This window comes from Aricia agestis, chromosome 19, assembly GCF_905147365.1.
Source record: "Aricia agestis chromosome 19, ilAriAges1.1, whole genome shotgun sequence".
In the NCBI taxonomy this organism is placed as follows: Eukaryota; Metazoa; Arthropoda; class Insecta; order Lepidoptera; family Lycaenidae; genus Aricia; species Aricia agestis.
The window spans coordinates 9,530,428-9,545,489 of record NC_056424.1 but is presented as its reverse complement, the minus strand read 5'-3'; the positions used below and the strand labels follow the sequence as shown (position 1 = coordinate 9,545,489).

The following is a 15,062-nucleotide window of genomic DNA, read 5'->3' as shown; positions in this document are numbered from 1 at the left end:
CCGCGACAGCTATGTGATTTTTGCTGTAAAAGGTTTAGAATATCACCTTTTTATGGATTGTATTGACGTCTTAACGGTATGAAAAAAATACAATGTACTGTTGAAAATGTCGTCTATACAATGTTGGAATTAGTTTTTACCACTTTAATATGAAATAGTTGAGTAAAAAAATATGTAACTCGGCAAAATTTTAGAGAAAATGGGCAAAGAATTGCTGTTAATTTCGGCAACTTGGAGCTGTAATTCATAAAAAGAAAACGACAGAAATAATATATAGATAAAATTCTATCCAATTCGAGAAAAAAGAAAAAAAAAAAGAAAAGTAAATTGTGCCAAAAAACACGATTCAAAACAACCTAAATCTCACATTAGCCTTGCGGCGAGTAATATAATGTGAGATTTAGGTTGTTTTGAATTGCGTTTTTTGGCACAATTTGTTTTTATTTTTTCTTTTTTCTCAAATTGGATAGAATTTTATCTATGTAGATTATTTCTGTCGTTTTCTTCAAAATTTCGGCAAAATTTCGTATACGGACTCTTAAATTTTTGATACCTATAAATTTTATTATCTGTTTCATAAATCGGTCTCCAAGAATGACAAATTCTCTATGGATCGACATAGGTGGCGCCATCTAACGAGGATAAGTTGTCTATTGAACAGTGCATCATCCATCCGATGAAGACGTGTTTTTTTACTATAGTTGTTTTCTGTCATTTATTAGTCGTAAGTCAGTGGTGATTTTATTTTGTTTTCTATAAAATATGTGCAAAGACTACTGTGTGGTGACAAGAATATCGAAAAGATAGAAGATAGCCCTACTACCTTGGCAAATTATTGTAAGTATTCCTATTATATTTGATAGGCAACTACCTAATTACATATTTGCAGATTCCATTTGTTCCAAGTAATTTTGTAAGCGATTCGATAATAAAATCGCGATATTTCCGGTACATGCACTCCGTAACCCTATTGTTTCAACGTTCTATGGTTTCTTTTTGCATTTATTTTGTACTGAGAGCGACATGGGAGAGGATAATTCTAGTAGGATTCTGCTAACTTTTTCTAAAACGATAATATAAATGATAGTAGTATCTGTAGATCTCTGTATCGTACCGAATAATAATCAGAAAGAGTCTGTGCATGATCCGCCCTATAAATTTCTAAGTAAAACCCTTTTTTATTGTAATATAGCCAGTAGTGTAATACCTTTTATGTTTGCGGATAAAAGTTCTTTGTTTATTATTTTACAACCGGCTGATTCTACCCGTAGTACACTAGGTGGTAAACTTGGATTGCTGTAGTATTAGTCATCTCAGCACGCTTTAAGGTTATATAAGCAAACAATCCACAGTTACTCTGTTTGAGTTGAATAAACAATGTTAAATGTATTGACAATTTTATAATTAGATTCTCTGGTATGTATGGAAGAATAATTTACATAAAGTACATAACATATAATATTTAATGCTTCAACTTCCAAATGGTCGTATTCGACTGCAACAACAATAGATGTCCAGGAATCCACAATAGAGGGATTACTAAGCAATCTCATTACTTATAGATTAGTACCCACAGACATAGATTAAGATATCGTGTTCCCAAACCGACGATCAATGCTCGTCTTTCGAAAGTCTTTTCTTCAGTCTGTGCTCCACCACCATATTTTATCGTGCATATAATCCGATGTCTAATCATAAGTCATAACCACTCTCCATATTTACAGACAAAAAGATAAAACAATACTAATCACAGAGTGACAGTTAACTCCGGATACACATTAGGGCCTTATTATCAAAACTAATATTTAACTCAACACAAATTTGTGACATGTATAACAGCCTAATCACTTCCATATTTTGTTTAACAATTTGCTGATAAAATGACTACACTTGCACTGTTATAGATTATAACTCCATTCCGTGGTAGTGATAAGATTATCATTTGTATGATTTCTTTATAGCAGGTTATATTATGTTACATTATTTGTGTGTATATTTTAATGTTGAAACCAATTTGACATTACATCTTATTGTTAAACAGCCAAGCTTTGGACCAATTAGACAAACAAAACAGTTATTGCCAGAATCACAAATATCTTTTTATAGGTATGATCATGGGCGTACCCAGGTAGCAGGGACCAGGGGCAGGGGGCTGCCCCGAAAATAAAATAATCTGCGCAAAATGAAGTGTTGGAAAGAAAATATCTTTTCAGTCAGATAATTAATAAAAGTAAATTTTTTGTCTCAATATAATTATATCTTCTCTTCTTATATAGGTGTGTGTGATTACTTACTACGAGTAGTTTCACAATTTTTATAGTTTTATAATTAACAGTAAATTTCATATCATATTTTCTTCCTCTTCCTCTGAGTAAAAGAAATGTATTGTTTTAAACTACGAATAATAAAAGCTAAGGATGAGTAACTGTATCAAAAATATGTTTCGGAAGTGTACAAAATGAGACGCGGATACATGCATACTTTATGCATGTATTTGGTAGTTAGTTTCATCAATCGGACCGGATTGATATGAATCCGGTCAAATCCGGTCTAGATTGAAAATGGCACTGGATTGCAATCCCTATTCGGTACACAATTTTGCGTGTTTATAGAAGTGATAATCGCCTTTATTTCGTAAAGTGTTAGTTTTTCGTAGCTATTGTCATATTTTAGTGTGCGAAAACTGAAAAGGAACCAAATTCAAAACGGTTGAAGTGTAGGAGTTATGTTTCCTTAGTTTTTATTATTCATAGGCTATGAATAATAATAACTAAGGAATCATAACTCCAATACTATTACCGTTTTAAATTTGGTTCCTTTTGATCTGTCATGACGTAACGTCAGCCTAGTACCGCTCAAGGTCACCTAAATATTGCAAATGTATTGAAATGTGTACCTAACTGCCGTACTCAGAGTGGAACATTAATTACTTAATTGCAATTAATTCAAAATTTTGACATAAGCCCAATACATTATCTGTTAAACTCTTCATTAAATTGAATTGAAACCTTAGTTTTTATTATTCGTAGTATATAGGTTTTAAATAATAATAAAAATAAAAATTTATTAACACTAGCTGCAGATGTCAGATTATTAGATAAATAATTATGCATTTGGAAGTAAGATTAACCCATCATTCCCAAAGCGGCAACTCAGCTACATATTATATTGTGTCTGCAATACTCACGATTGAGGTGTTAACTAATTTCATTCAATTTAAAATTCATTTATAAATATACTCAATTACTGTGTTTCAAATTAATTCATGTCTTGGGTGTTATCTAACCTTAAGTTTATTGATTCTGAAGCCATGTTTGTTTATAATAAAAATTGTTTACGCATGGCTGAGCTACGCCCTTTGCTGTTATTTAAGTATTCTGCCTGTTTTCACCAACAGTCTCCTAACGCTTAGGCTGCGTCCCCATCAGACACGGCACGGCGCCGCCACCGTGTTACGGCACGACGCCGCCACCGTGATACCACAATAGACATATCATTCTGTCTACTCTGGTGATACGGTACGGCGCCGCACCGTGACACGGTGCCGTGTACGGTGCACCGCGCGCCCCTATTCTGGTGAAACTTCCGAACAAAATTTGTGTCCAAACTTAAACGAGGCATAATATGAAAATACATATCAAAGTCGCGTAATGCAAATATTGTCATGTATACCGAGGAAATTTTATCTATCTTATATCTTTAAACGAGCAATTCTTGTATATATATATAATTGGAATCTCGGAATCGGCTCCAACGATTTTCATGAAATTTAGTATATAGGGGGTTTCGGGGGCGATAAAACGATCTAGCTAGGAATCATTTCTAGAAAATGTCATTTTCATCGGATACCGAGCAAAGCTCGGTCAAACAGCTAGTAATAAATAATAGATAAAATTTCCTCGGTTTCTTTTTAACCGACTTCAAAAAATATTTAATGATTCTTTTTCAATCTTCGTCTTAGTAACAACAAGAGAATAATTTTTTCGCGATCCATATCCATTATCCAGACAAACACTCTCGTTCGAGCACAAATATCGACTGAATAGGGACGCACAGTACGCGGCACCGTGACACGGTGCCGCGCCGTACCGTATCACGGTAGCGGCGTCGTGCCGTAACACGGTGCCGGCGCCGCGCCGTGTCTGATGGGGACAGAGCCTAAGTGTTCCCTAGCGATCTTTGCGGGTCAAATATCTCATAAAACAAACACATTAAAAAAAAGGAATGTTTTGCAAAAGTTCTTAGAGCCATAAGGACGAACGTGACACACAAAAATTCATGAAATCTTAAAGGATAATTATGTACCCTTAATGGCCGCTAGGGGACCACTTAGCGTTAGGAGGCGGTTGGTGAAAACAGGCACTATGTATTTAAAAACTCATGTTTGTAATTTAATTTTGTTTTATTGACTCTTTGAAGACAGTTTTGACGCCACTTATGTAAATGTAGCAAAATAGCCAAGCTCATGTACTTTTTTTTGTATGATACATTACACTGATAGTAAACGTCCGTACCAGTCGGCGTGGAGCGCAGAACCTGATATGTAATCACTGCTCTGCCCACTGCGACGCGAATCGATTCGCCCATTGTTTTATGTGATGCGTAGGGCTAGCGAGTAACATTGGTGCTCCCACACTGCCGCGGCCGTTAGAAAATGTTTGTAAACATTTTCTAACATAAAAGCATTTACTAACAAAATATGTTGTCAATTGTTACATTTTGTTAGGAACTGTTACATGTTATAACTTATAAGTGCTTCTACATACTAATGTTTACTAACATTCAATAACATTTAAATCTGATATTGGCTCACCGCATACCCCGTCGTCATTACAAACAAAAGGTATCACAAAATGATTTATTTTTTTATAATTTGTTTTGTTATAATTTGTTAACTTACGTTTACTAAACATTTTCTAACATGAAAACATTTTTTGATATTTGTGATTAAATGTTTGCTAACAAATGTTTACTACGAATACTAAGTAAATATTTAACGGCAGTGTGGCAGTGGGAGCACCATAGTCCATAACGCGTCGCCCCGCTGACATTTAAAAAATTTCTCCAATGTCTGACTTTTGTATGAAGATTTATATGGCTCAAAACTGATTACTGGATAACAACCAGACAATTTGGATTTTGGACAGTGTAAAATCATCATGATTTTCAAAAAGTTATGAGATTTTATGTATGTAGAGCCAAGCAAAAACTTGTGCTTTACATGCCCTTATCATTTAACCCTTGCGGCTTGCCTTCATCCCAAAATTATTTACACGTTTGTTATGTAGAAATTATCTCTGTTAACGAGTTCTGAGGTATAAACAAAAAGACCTACATAAACATAATAGTAACTTTAGTAGAGAGTAGAGGTAAATACCAATATTTACCTCTATTCTCTACAAAAGTTACTACACTTGTTTGAATACATACTCAAACTAATAATAGGTATAATTGCGAAAGTGTGTCTGTCTGTCTCTTACCTCTTCTCGCCCAAACCGCTGAACCGATTTGCTGAAATTTGGTAGGAGATCCTTTAAGATACTTTTTGTACGGGTACCGCGCGATAGACGAATTTTGGCGCATCGGATTTTAGGACGTCAATCAGTTGCAAGTATAATATACTTAATAATAAACTTTATTCTACTCATGTTTGTCAAGCGTTCTTATCAAAGGTTAGCTCATAGCTGATAGCACTTAAATGACAAAGCTATTTGGAATTTTATCAGCCCAAATGTTGTCCCTTATCTTTGGCATCTAACCGATAAAGATTACAAGAACTTGATCAGTCCTTTCATACAAATTATTAAGATTGACGCACCCTATGTAGACATTGTAGCCGATGTATTGCTACCAAAATTTGTCATCGTTCGTTTAAATAGGTTTAAACTATTAATTCGTTGAATAAAGTGCTTTAAAATGCAGTCAGGTTGCAATGAAACCGATCACATAGTTGCAATGGCACCTAAAAAGAATATTTTGTAATCTTAAGTAATAAAAATATACAGCAAATAATTATTCAAGATCTTGTCTTTGAGTAGCATGTTGGAAATGTCCCATGACAAAGACAGCGTACCTCGAACAGTTTGAGCTCCATGAAAATCGTCATAATTGCATTATTTGCAGTCTTACATGAGACTATTAATACATCAAGCCATACATAATCCACTGGAATCTTACGGATTTATTATTTTAAGAATTTGATAGAAAATGTATGGAGCTGATTGCTTCATTTAAGTATTCATTAAGTCGGCCGTTAGTACAGATACGAATCTACATTATAGCTCTGCGGGGCTAAAATGGTCACATTTAGCAATTCCACTCAATCAATTCACAAAATGAATTGTCAAAACTGTCAGTCACGAATGTCAAGTTAGTATGAATTTAGACATCTGAATTGCAAATAGAGTGTCAATTTTGCGATTTTAAAAAAATGAATCATTTTATGATTCATAATATTATGATTCTCCAAAGCGACTATTTTAGCCCCGCTGATGAGTTATCGGGACGACAATGTGACCCACTTCGCATTCTCCCATCTGCAATAGCTACCTGGTTATTAGATGATATCTCGGCCCACTAGTCCAGCAATTATGGAAAACAACAGTGTACTGATTTTTTTCTATAGGGTTGTCAAAAATTGAAATCTTTGAAACAACAAACATTTAATGCTCGTGGTTTTCTGTGTATTATTTTTACTAGATGACGCCCGCAACTCCGTTGCGCTCAAATTCGTTTAACGCGCTGGAGTCGTCAATTTGTAAAGTAACCTATGTCCTTTCCCGGGACTTAAAATATCTCCATACCAAATTTCAGCAAATTCGCTTCAGTGGTTTGGGCGTTAAGATGTAAAAGGCAGACGCACTTTCGCCTTCATCATAATATTAGTTTGGATTTGTACTAAGATCTCCTTTGAAAAGGTAGTGTTAAAAACAGACACTACTCGTAAACACACTTGTAATGCAGATGCAGTTTGCAGATGCAGATGAGTAATGACTAACGAACGAGTTTATAAGTACTAACTACTAAGCATAGAGCATCGAATTTACTGTAACTCTCTTAGGCCGGTATAAATAGTCAGTACTCAAGATGCATCTCGGTCTCAAGATACGGTTCAGGCTCTGTGATTGGTTGGCTGTCAAAATTTGGACCAATCACAGACCCGAGCCGATTCTTGAGACTGGGTCGAATCTTAAGTACTGACTATTTATACCGGCCTTAGAACAATCGCAAACAGGGCGACTTGTCGTCGCGTCTAGTCGCCGCGTCAGACGCGGCGTTGTCGTTTGCATCTAACGTCTTGACGTCGCGTCTAGTCGCCGAGCTGTCGCTGACGCGTGTCGCCTAGTGTGCGCCTACACTTAGGGGGATATTAGATTATCGCATATATTGAATCCGAGATCATTGAGTCGATGATATTGGATAATGTAATATAGACATATGATTCATTTCTTCCTTGATCATAGATTTTTGACATTTGCTGAGAGATTGGATCCAATACGGTCATAGAAATAGGTGTTGCCAGTTATTTAATATAAAAAAGAGTTTTTAATTTCTTGTTCGTCAATATGTTTCAAATAATGTAATGTAATTATTTTTCTAATTATATACTTGGATAATCTTGCTGAAATAACAAAAAATAAGCCATATTTAAAATGACGATGTTTTTTGACAAATCGAATTCTCTGAGATCTAGTAACCCTGACGTCAATACCTGTCAGCGTTAGCGCTCTCCATTGGCTATTGAAACCACATATGACGTAAAATAGGATCAATGAAATATGATAATGTAATTCGCAGATATGATGAAATGATCATATATATTGGATCCTATATATGATCATAAAAATGATCCAATATATATGATAATGTAATACCCCCCTTACTAATATAATCCGGACCATTGCGACCTGCAAACCTTCAAGAAGACAACGTATTCCCTCTTAAAAGGCCGGCAAACTCTTCTGATATTGCGAGTGTCCATGGGCGACGGTAGTTGCTTTCCATCAGTTGACCCTTTTGCTCGTTTTCCTCCTTATTTTATAAGAAAAACATTACGCCGCGTATCGAAACACACAGAACACTATATTCTTTCACCAAACTGTTTCACAGTTTTTTTTTGTGTATAATAGATTTAGATGTGGTTAGCAAGTTAGCAACCCTCATGTTATCATGCACGGTCTATATTTATCATTGCGTGTGTACGACGAATCAAGACCATGTGGTCAGTGTTATATATTCCGTGATGTGGTCACTTCAAATCGCCATTAAACTGTGTGAGTGAGCGAGATCTATTTTACGGTTAATTACGTACTAGTGCGGACATGAGAGACTTGGCCACATTTCTATCACATTTTATACCTTATTATTTTGGCAATAAAGGTGAAAAGGCGACTACTTAATGAGCAAACTTTACGGCCCTTTGAATATTGCCCGAATAGCGAAAGTGATTTTAACTTTGACTTGGCTGTATAATAATTGAAGTTGCTTATTAAAAAAAATGTAATACAGGCATAAAGTTACTACGTAGGCATTTTTACTGTCTCCAGAAAAGATGAAACTATTCACTATATACAAATTCAGAGAGTGCCAAGTTACACAAAAAATTATAAGGAAAACTAACTTGTCCTTTTTAGTAAAAAAAAAACTCTGTTAAAATAGCCTTTTTAGAGACAGTCATGTAAATAAAGTTCTGTTGTTGACATAAAAGAACATAGCTTCAAGTTGATAACATGCAAATGCCCATATTATTATGTAGTTGGTTCTTTGTCGAGACAAATCTTTAAATCCGCTGAATGTAGGCCGCTCCAGACTCGCTTTCATCTCGAATCGCAAAGCTTACATTATCCCAAGCCAAAGGCCGTTTGTTAAGGCACAGTTACATTTGTAAAAACTAAAAATGTTCAGCCTGCCCCCATAATATATGTATAACTTTGTCTTCGATTTTAAAACACAATTTAAAAAGTTGTATATTGGCTTTTTAAAAGTTCAAACGTCGAAATTGTGACAATAAGCAATGAAGTTCATGTTCATCAAAATTACATAGTCTTGGTCTCTCATTTTACATCATAAAGTTTTGTAGAGAAATAAGATGTTGCCAACTAAAAATAATGTTAAAAGTACATAATAATGTACAAGCCAAGCCCTGACACCGTTAGGGGGACAAGAATAATAAAATAAAAAAAATATTAAAAAAGCTTTGCAAACCTATTCTCCTAGTCGAGAAAAAAAAACGTATGAATACGATTATAATTTATAATCGCTCATACGTTTCTGTCTGATAGTCATGAATATTTTTTTGTTGTACGTTATCAGATTGTCGCTGTCTGTTGTGCCTGTATTAAGTAGCCTACACAAAATCGATTTCTGATTTTCTTTTATCATTCGTTTGATATTGTATGATATTGTCGAGATTTAGATTTAGTTAACAAAACTAATAACTATATTAGCTCCTACTTCATAAATCGCTGTCTAGGGTTGCCAGGCGTCCGGATAAAGCCGGACACAGTCAGGCTTTTTGATTGCGTGTCCGACCAAAATTAAGAGGAGTCCGGCTTTTGTAGAGCTTTGAATCAATAATTTTATATGAAAATCTACTAATTTTAGAAGGTTTTACACCTAATGAAGTGTAAAATTGTATGAAAATTATTGTTTTAATAAAACAGAAAATTACGACAGTATTCCTACACTAAGAGTTCATTCTTAGTATCGATAGCAGAACTTTTTATACAAATGTCCGGCCAAGCTGGCTGCTTTGTCCAGATTTTCGTTTAAGCGACCTGGCAACCCTAGCTGTCGGTGAGAAAACACTTGCCCGAGTTAAAGAGTGTTGTTAACAATAACATTATTAAAAAAATATTACTAAAACTATACAATCTAGGTTTTTTATATTTAAAAACAATACTGAGATAGAACGATAAATTAAAATAAAACGTGATTTCACCGAAAATGAAATAAATATAGGCACTACAATAGCCTAGATAGGCTTTCTACTGTAAGATAGCCATCGCTATTCTCTACCGTGGGACAGTTTCGATTTCGCAATGTAGAAAAAGCGTGTGAAATGTCGCGCTATTTATAATTTATAAAGCATTATACTAGTAAATAAAGAATAATAATAATTAATAGTTTTCGTAAAAATATATATTTTTTATGAATTTCAAAATAAAACGCATACATTTTATAGCAAAAGATACATCCTATGCTGTACTCTACAACTTTGATTTTAGTTCCAAGGCAATTTTGGCGCTTTTAAACAAAATAACAAAAGTTATAAAAATCGCCATAGTGCTTCCTCAAAAAGTGATTGTCTTTTGCGCTGTGATTATCCAGTCTTGGCGAGTGCGCTACTACCACTATAAATAAACTATTTACTAGATGACATTAAATTTTTCCGGGATAAAAACTATCAGGATAAAAACGATATTGACGTGGGAGAGCCATGCTTCGGCACCTATGGGCTGGCTCGACCGGAGAAATACCACGTTCTCACAGAAAACCGGCGTGAAGCAGCGCTTGCGCTGTGTTTCGCTGAGTGAGTGAGTTTACCGGAGGCCCAATCCCCTGCCCTATTCCCTTCCCTACCCTCCCCTATTCCCTTTCCTTCCCTTCCCATCCCTACCCTCCCCTATGATTACCCTATTCCCTCTTCAAAGGCCGGCAAAGCACCTGCAGCTCTTCTAAAAACGATATTGACGTGGGAGAGCCATGCTTCGGCACCTATGGGCTCGTTCGACCGGAGAAATACCACGTTCTCACAGAAAACCGGCGTGAAACAGCGCTTGCGCTGTGTTTCGCCGAGTGAGTGAGTTTACTGAAGGCCCAAACCCCTACCCTATTCCCTTCCCTACCCTATTCCCTTCCCTTCGCATCCCTCCCCTCCCCTATGATTACCCTATTCCCTCTTCAAAGGCCGGCAACGCACCTGCAGCTCTTCTGATGTTGCGAGTGTCCATGGGCGACGGTAGTTGCTTTCCATCAGGTGACCCGTTTGCTCGTTTGCCCCCTTATTTCATAAAAAAATCCTATCTCCTTTTCCGTGACTCACAGTATCTCTATAAAAAATTTCAGCAAAATCGGTTCAGCGGTTTGGGCGTGAAGACGTAACAGACAGACACACTTTCGCGTTCATAATATTAGTATGGATTTGCAAAATAAATATTTCTGATGTAAATACTGGTTGTATGAGAGAGTGCACTTGTGCTCGCAGCCTTGACGAGCTAATAGCAAATCAATCAATGGAAAAAATAATATAGAAACTGGTTTTTGCAACGTCCGTTATCGATCATCACTAGTATGTAGAATCTGTAGCTCTACCATGAGTTTAAAGCTATAGTACATATTTATCGATACTCGATACCAACTACGTAAATATTTAGTATGGCGATTTTAGTTCTGCAAGTGACCTCTAGAGGCGCTGTAAAATTTGCCATACTAAAAATTTACGTAGCCGGTATCGAGTATCGATAAATACTATAGCTTTAAACTCATGGTAGAGCTACTGGAAAGGAAAATCATCTATACTAATATTATTTAAAGCGGAAGAGTTTGTTTGAACGCGCTAATGACTAATCTCAGGAACTACTGGTACGATTTGAAAAAAAATCTTTCAGTGTTAGATAGCCCATTTATCGAGGTAGGCTATAGGCTATATTTTATCACGCTAAGACTAATAGGAGCTAAGAAATAGAGAAAATGTAAAAAAAAACGGGGGAAATTATTTGAAATTGCTTATTATCTTAAGAACTACTGGAACAATTTTTTGTTATTTGGCACACATGAAGAGAAGACCACGTGAAGGGACATAGGCGATTTTCTGCGGAAAAATGTACGGTTTCCGTGAAATTCCTAAATTACGCGGGCGAAGCCGCGCAGAACATCTAGTAAAGTAATAAAATCATAGTCTCAAATATTATTTTCAAGAGATTGTTCGAAGTCAAGAGCTTCCTACTTTCGCGTCCCTCTTAAAGCATCCTTGGGCGTTCTAGCTTATGTACACACACTGGCACATCTATATATTAATACGTGAGCCAAAAACTTTGTATCCCTTTTGACGAAAAATGGGGAAACGTAGGTGAATGAAATTTTGCACAGTTATAGTTTATATGGTGAAGGAGTGCATCGATATAATATTATTTTTAAATTATGCTTTTATCGTACATTTTTTAACAAATAAAACATTACACACACTACAACACACACACTAGGAAAAATAACAGATTTTTGAGTGATAAGCCTATACATACGAATTATCTATACTAATATTATAAATGCGAAAGTATCTCTGTCTGTCTGTCTGTCTGTCTGTCTGTCTGTCTCGCTTTCACGCCAAAACTACTGAACCGATTGCAATGAAATTTTGTACACAGTTATTCTAGAGTCTGAGAAAGGACATAGGCTACATTTTGATGTGGGAAAATATCTTATTTCCATGAAAATATCGATGAAAATTACTTCGCATTGCGCGTGGCCAGCGCTCATCCCGGGGGTCCTGGGTTCGAGTCCCGCAGGCGGAACAAAAAGTTTTCAATGTTCCTGGGTCTTGGATGTGTATTAAAATAATATTTCAAAAATCTTAAATATATTTTATGTATAATATTATAAAAAATCCAGAAATATATCGACGCGATGCAATGAACATTTTAGTTCTAATACGATTCAACAGATGGCGCTTTTTTTTTTTACTTCGTTGTAACATAGAACTAATCATACTTATTAGTTATTATGTTTTTGTTTATAGTTTTTAATACGTTAGAATATTATGTTTAATAATATTATCACTTGCTATAATAATAATCAATCTATCTGATCTTATAGAACTCCTACTGCATTTCTAAGGAGTTCGAGTGTGTTGTGTTGGCCTATATTCCATCCAGAAAATATTTTTACATTTTAATTCTAATATATGAAAACAGATGGCGCTTTATTTTTTACTTCATTATTATAACAGAACTAATCATACCTACTTTATTATATATTATTGTTTTTATTCATAACTAGCTGTTGCCCGCGACTTCGTCCGCGTGTACTTTAGTTTATAGTGCGCGGTGTCAACAAAATTTGTGTCAAATTTAAAAACTTTTTAAAACCCTGGTAAGTGGTACCCCTCTTAGGGCCGCGCAGCGCGCTACACCGGAATGGCAGCGCTGAAAGTGCTCGCCTCGCCGCTGCCATTCCGGTGTAGCGCGGCCCTTAATTAATCAAAATACCCAAAAACAGCTGTGCAGTGTGCACATAATCTGTACTAATATTATGAATGCGAAAGTATCTCTGTCTGTCTGTCTGTCTGTCAGTCTCGCTTTCACGCCAAACGCCAAAACTACCGAACCGATTGTAATGAAATTTTGTATACTGATAGTCTAAAGCCTGAGAAAGGACACAGGCTACTTTTTTACTGGAAAAAAGGGTTGTAAGGGTCGTAAATTTGTTCAAAAAATTCATAATGGCGTTCATATGGCGCCGTGCGTCTTCTACATGGCGCTGACGCTTGCTCAAAAGTCTTTCTATAAGAGGTGGTATCATCTTACATTTAAGTCTCGATTTTTTTCGATTGTTATATCTATTCTACGGTATTAAATAACTCAGTACTTTATCTGTGCAGGCAGTGACGTAACCTTAAGACCAAATTTCACCAACGACTGTTAAAGTTAATGCTCGAATTAGTATCACGTTAGCTGTTTCGTTTTTCATATGAATGAAAGAGAAGACAGGATATTTTAACAAGCTGTTAACACTAACAGACGTTGGTGAAATTGGGGCTAAACCTATCAATGATAAATAGTTTATGGGTAAAGTTGTGTAATTGGGGGGCTAAATAAGCTTTAAAATTTGGCATAATATATAAAGTTTAACATACAAAAATGAAGTACTTATTGTTTGCACACTGCACAGCTGTATTGATTTAAGGGGTACCAGGGTTTTTTTATAAAAGCTTTTGACACCAATTTTGTTGACATCGCGCGCTATAAACTGAAGTCCACGCGGACGAAGTCGCGGGCAACAGCTAGTACTCTTATATTTATGGTTGAAGTCTGTTGAGAACAAGTGACAAATTGAAAAGGGATTATAGTTTTTTTATTGAATCTTAGATACTATTAGACACTGTTTACACGGCCTGACTGAGATCAGCTGAGTCCCAGAGAAAAGTTGAAAAAAATATGATAAAGTCAAAATTTTTTTACAAAACATAGGTAGTAGTCCTAATGTCGTTGAAACTAAGGTCGAATTTCGACCATTGGGCGATCTCTAGTTTTATTTATTTTCCGATAAAACTATACATATTATAGTACGTTGCAGGATTTGTTTGTTCGTTATAAATAACGAACATGGTACAATGTGCCAGTGACGGTGCCAAATCTCTATTGGCATTCTCGTTTTACTATAAACCATTTGCCATTTCTGGCTCCGACTCTAAATACGGAATGCGCTGTTATTTTTGGAGTGGTTTTTATTAATGTAAGTCGTCAAAGCTGGATTCGTTTTGATTTATGTCTTCTGTTGGTCAAAAGTCAGAACCGTGTGTTATGGATAGAAGTACTGTTTGGTCTGATTAGAAGAATGGGATCGTCATTGCCCAAGAAGGGTCAACATTTGAATCGAAATTCCAAAGGCATTTCATATCAAACCCGACATGCTTTCATGTTCATCGAAATGTGAAATTATTTTTCCATTCTTTCATACTGTCTTGTCATCAAAACTTAGGATTCCTTCCCTCCTTCCCTCCTTCCTTCATCCGTTCATCCTTTTAATTTTCTCCTCAGCATTGCATTTATATATTCTTTCGATTTATTACTGTGAAATTAATATTTTCGAACTTAATTTACCCATATATTCATTGTCTAAAAGATCAAGAGATATTATTTTCAACTAGTCTGAAAAACCAATTTTTACTTCTTAACTTCTCGTAGTTCTTATTGTACGTAATGTTTTGTCATAATAAATGACCCGTGGAAAACTGTAAATTGCTTCCATGAAGCAGACGTAACAATTTTTTTGTAACGGTTGCTTTGTCTGAGTTATTTTTATAGGGATCGATGAAATGGTGCATACTTTATCCACTTTTTGCA

The 15,062-nt window shown here is 35.6% G+C and overlaps 1 protein-coding gene across 3 annotated transcripts in view; it reads left to right on the top strand.

The window, feature by feature from the left end:
- Positions 1-643: 643 nt before the first annotated feature.
- The window catches only part of LOC121736835 (transmembrane and coiled-coil domains protein 2), a 60,084-nt gene continuing 45,665 nt past the window's right edge, over positions 644-15,062 (top strand). For all 3 annotated transcript variants that reach the window (XM_042128260.1, XM_042128259.1, XM_042128258.1), the window contains exon 1: positions 644-837. The gene's annotated coding sequence lies outside the window, so the exon portion shown is untranslated. The remainder of the gene's footprint in view (positions 838-15,062) is intronic.